This window comes from Cyprinodon tularosa, unplaced genomic scaffold, assembly GCF_016077235.1.
Source record: "Cyprinodon tularosa strain WSP-4 unplaced genomic scaffold, ASM1607723v1 ctg368, whole genome shotgun sequence".
NCBI classification, from domain to species: domain Eukaryota; kingdom Metazoa; phylum Chordata; class Actinopteri; order Cyprinodontiformes; family Cyprinodontidae; genus Cyprinodon; species Cyprinodon tularosa.
In genome coordinates, this window is record NW_024039083.1 from 1,192,878 (window position 1) to 1,198,409 (window position 5,532).

A 5,532-nucleotide genomic window follows, 5' to 3' on the forward strand; every position below is an offset into this window, starting at 1 on the left:
TGTCGGTTCTGGCTCTTTTGATCGCTGTACCCAGAATAAATCCTGCTTAGAAGTGTCCCCAGAGAGACATTAAAGTCCAGGAGGTTCTGCCTTCAGTTAAAGGAGGATGAATCAAAATGAGAGACAGCAGAGAATAAACCACTGAATGTTCTCCAGGACCTCCAGCTCCAGTTTATCTCCATCCAACATGTTTGTTCCTGACAAACGTGGAAGCTCAGCTGGACCGAATGTTTTGGGCTGATCCCTCCTGTGGGTCACAAGGAGCAGCAGTAATAAAATAACATTTCAAGTGAGCAGCTCAGTTTCTTCACCGCTCTTCTGTCCCGTTTCCAAAGCTCCTTCTCTACAGTTTGCTCTTTTACTGTAATGTCCTTAGTGCAGAGTATTAACAAAGTCTAAATACTTTACCTTAAATGGCTATCTATACTTTACTGGAGTATAGATATACTTTTTTTTAGACTTTTTACTTTTTCTTACATTAAAAGAAAAACAACTCAGTTTTGTTTCATTTAAGCTCATTTTCATTATAGCCTGTTGGTATTTTAAAAAACCCCAAAACATCAACATGATTAGTTTCATCCAGACAATTTCTTTGTGGTTGTACTCTGTGCTGCCCCAACCTGTTGCTCACCACATACCAAAATAAATCGGTTTTTCAAGATGATGCAAAGTTGAATTTGATGCTGTTACCATTATTTATAAAACTAAAAAAATTAAGTCTAAGGAAGTTATCCAGAATTGTAGAAAAATGTTTATTTAATAGGGCAGTGCTGTAAAGCTTCTGTCTTTAACATTTTTGTTTTCCTGCCTTACTTTCACTTTTATACTTTAAGGAGTTTTAAAAATGGTACGTTTAGACTTTTACTGGAGTGAAAAGCTGAAGTTGATCCTCTGACTTCTACAAAAGCATTTTAAACAGCAGGATTTACACTCGAGAAATAAAAGTGAATGTTTTGGACACCTCTGATTATTTTGCCAAAGCTACGCAGAAAAGCCCCATAATGTGAGAAAAAGCAGGCCGCTGTTACACATGTGATGCTGGCTCTGCCCACTAGAGGGGAGTAAAGAGGCAGAACTCCCTGAGATTTATATGATTAAAGGAAAAGTCTGATCTTATTCAGAATTCAAACTTCTAAAAGTACTTTAAATATGAAATAATTACATACTGTAAAATAAATAAGTGGTTTTCATTAAGATTAATTTTCATTTGAATGTGCTTTACTGGAGACATCCATGTTTGTCAAGGAACACTGCTGCCACCTGGTTTATGATGTCACGGTGCTGTATCGGCTGTTTATCAAGTCCCAGTGCTGTATCGGGTGTTTGTCACAACCCGCGTCATCTTGAAAACATTCTTTTTCCAAATGTTGGCTACATATTAAGTGTTTTTTCTCTGGCCGGAAGTTCGATGGCAAATCCTTCCACTCCCAAGCTGACAATCCAATGACGAACCTGTCCGTGGAGGATCATGAATCGGAATAGTGATATAGCTCTTTTTTTTTTTTTTACTTTTACTCAATGTATTACAACATCCAACTGCCATGCACGTAGGCATTGTCAGTTTAACTATAATAATTGATCACAGATGTGTCTAGTTGTTCCCATTGATATTGCTTGTAAAGCGGGAAGAATGGCGCTAGGCTTACCGCACCGTGATGTCACTGCCGGAAGATGTCCGGAGAACAGTGTTATTATATTTGAGTAAAAATGCTCCCAAACTCGGTGGTCGCAACGAAAATTGTTTTTATTCTTACCGATTAACAACAAATTCATGAAATCACCACAAACGTATTAGTTTTAGGTATATATAATTGTTAGAAATGCTCCTGCTTTTTATTGGATATTCATATTTCACATTGCATAATTGTGTTGAGTACTTTTTGTTCTGTTATTTTGAACCTGAGTGGAAGCCTGAATGGAGTAAGAGTGCCACCTGCTGGTGAGCTTTTTCAGCACTTTATAAAACTGCAGAGGTATGTCTGTGAGTACTTGCATGCACAGATGGCAAAAGTACTCACTTTCCGTACTTGAGTAAAAGTACAGATACTTGTGTTAAAAAATACTCTGGTAAAAGTGGAAGTACTGATTAAACTTCTTTACTCAAGTAAAAGTAACAAAGTACAGGCTTGTAAATTTACTTTAAGTATAAAAGTAAAAGTAGAAACCACTTTTTTCATGCCGTTGCCTACATTTTAAATGGATGTCTGCCAATAGGACTAGATCTCCGTTGTGTTCATTTTCAATCATCTCGTCGTCCATACTACTATGCTAACGCCACCGCCACCAAGCTGCAATGATTTGTCGCGAATGAATACCGCCGAATCTGTCGATTCATCTTGTAGTGGTGCGTCAAATGCAACGTAGATTCCCATCCAATTAGATTGAATTTGGTATTGATGACGTGAAAAATAATAACGGTAACTCCATTGAAATTATTCAAAACTAAAGTAACGAGCCAATTTTTTAAAATGTAAGGAGTAGAAAGTACAGATATTTGTGTAAAAATGTAAGGAGTAGAAGTAAAAAGTCGCCATAAAAATAAGTAGTAAAGTAAAGTAAAAATATCAGAAAAATCTACTTGAGTACAGTAACGAAGTATTTGTACTTCGTTACTTCCCATCTCTGCTTGCATGTAGCTGATAACGACAGTTTCCTTTGTGGTTTATGTGTGTTATGGACTTATTAAGTAATGCTTGTTCATTATATTACACTAGTTTCGTTTGTGTTGCATAATGATACAGAAATTTATTAGACCGTTATTAGCATGCTGCACCGTTATCTTCTTCCTACCAACATGTGCTGTGTAATTAGAGAGTTCTTCCCATTATTTTACTGCGGTTTTGAGTTTTCTTAGTAACTCTTAGTATTTTAGTTTTATGTTCTGTTATTAGTAACAATTTTTTTACTAGACATGCTCCTGTTAAGCTTCTAACTTGTTTAACTTGTCAGTAAGCCATTCCCATTAGCTATTTTGTAGTTATTAAGCATGTGAAGTGAGTTAACAGTAGCAGCTTTCATTGCTGCAAAAGTATTCATCAGGTAAACTGATAAGGTCTATTTCTGTTGTAATTTTAGACCACATCTTCTACAATCTCCACATCTTCATGTATGTACAACTGCTCAAACAGCTCAATAAATACCAAAGGGAAATTCCAACTCCAGTTTTTGTCCTCATCGACACCTAGCTGCGAGTGCAAAGACATCCACCAGTTTTGCATGATTTTATAGAAGCTTCTTTACAATAATGATCCATTGATTATTCCTTGCTGCTTCTCCTTTAATAAATTTCATTTCTAAAAAAACATGTTTAAAGATAAATACCTCTTAACTGGGAGAGGGAACATTTAGCTATTTATACACTATATTGCCAAAAGTATTTGCTCACCCATCCAAATTATTGGAATCAGGTGTTCCAATCACTTCCATGGCCACAGGTGTATAAATTCAAGCACCTAGGCATGCAGACTGTTTTTACAAACATTTGTGAAAGAATGGGTCGCTCTCAGGAGCTCAGTGAATTCCAGCGTGGAACTGTGATAGGATGCCACCTGTGCAACAAATCCAGTCGTGAAATTTCCTCGCTCCTAAATATTCCACAGTCAACTGTCAGCTGTATTATAAGAAAATGGAAGTGTTTGGGAACGACAGCAACTCAGCCACGAAGTGGTAGGCCACGTAAACTGACGGAGCGGGGTCAGCGGATGCTGACGCGCATAGTGCGAAGAGGTCGCCAACTTTCTGCAGAGTCAATCACTACAGACCTCCAAACTTCATGTAGCCTTCAGATTAGCTCAAGAACAGTGCGCAGAGAGCTTCATGGAATGGGTTTCCATGGTCGAGCAGCTGCATCCAAGCCATACATCACCAAGTGCAATGCAAAGCGTCGGATGCGGTGGTGTAAAGCACGCCGCCACTGGACTCTAGAGCAGTGGAGACGCGTTCTCTGGAGTGACGAATCGCGCTTCTCCATCTGGCAATCTGATGGACGGGTCTGGGTTTGGCGGTTGCCAGGAGAACGGTACTTGTCTGACTGCATTGTGCCAAGTGTAAAGTTTGGTGGAGGGGGGATTATGGTGTGGGGTTGTTTTTCAGGAGCTGGGCTTGGCCCCTTAGTTCCAGTGAAAGGAACTCTGAATGCTTCAGCATACCAAGACATTTTGGACAATTCCATGCTCCCAACTTTGTGGGAACAGTTTGGAGCTGGCCCCTTCCTCTTCCAACATGACTGTGCACCAGTGCACAAAGCAAGGTCCATAAAGACATGGATGACAGAGTCTGGTGTGGATGAACTTGACTGGCCTGCACAGAGTCCTGACCTCAACCCGATAGAACACCTTTGGGATGAATTAGAGCGGAGACTGAGAGCCAGGCCTTCTCGTCCAACATCAGTGTGCGACCTCACAAATGCGCTTCTGGAAGAATGGTCAAAAATTCCCATAAACACACTCCTAAACCTTGTGGACAGCCTTCCCAGAAGAGTTGAAGCTGTTCTAGCTGCAAAGGGTGGACCGACGTCATATTGAACCCTATGGATTAGGAACGGGATGTCACTTAAGCTCATATGTGAGTCAAGGCAGGTGAGCAAATACTTTTGGCAATATAGTGTATGTTTACTTATCATTTAATTATTAAATTTGAGATCAGTGAAAATGTATTTATCTATGGGAAAAATGGGAATGATCTGTGTTACATCAGAATGTTGAACCATTCCTTTAAATGCGCACCAGGTAACTTTTTGCCACTGGGGGCGCTAGCCTTATAACTTTCATGTCTAATTCACAACAAGAGCCGCAGCCCTGTTGCTAACGTCAACAAACAGTAAGCCAGCCAGCCTCCGGTGTCTTGCGACAGCCCTGCATCACACGGAGGACCAGCAGCGGAGCTCCAATGAACAGCCACAGCCTGCTAACTTACTCTGCCCATATTTTATGATATTTTTGTAACCCAAGTTGCATTCTAGGATTAGAAATAACCCAAATTAAAGTCAACACATGTGCTTTCTTATAGACTAGGTTCGTCTGCTGGAGGAGGTGGCAAATTGTAAACACAGAGACAGTTTGATGGTGCAAAATTAGTGAGTTGTATTATTATTTACAATATATACACAAGTTATTCCACAATTCAAAGTCCAAATGGGTTCCTTAAACCAAGGAAGTCAACCAGTCTTTGTTGATGATGAAAGGGAGAAAAAACAAAAATAATAATCCAATTCCTTCAGTGAAGACTTGTTGGGCTGAATCTCCAACCAGTTCGGAAGAGTTTCCTCAGACAATCCCAATCCGTTAAACGGTTAGCTCGCCAGTCTGGTCAGCATGAAGCCAGACAATCTTTGCTGTATCCTAGACCCTTCAGCCATGCCTTGAGGGGGATCTGCAATATACCTGGCCTGTGTAAACAGGCCTAAACAATCAATTTACATGTACATGTATTTTCTTATAAATGCAGGAGTTTACATAATAGTTAAATGCAACTTATGCAAAACAGTAATTTCTACAGGACAGTAGTTTTGGTAAGCATTTCATTTAGTTCAGT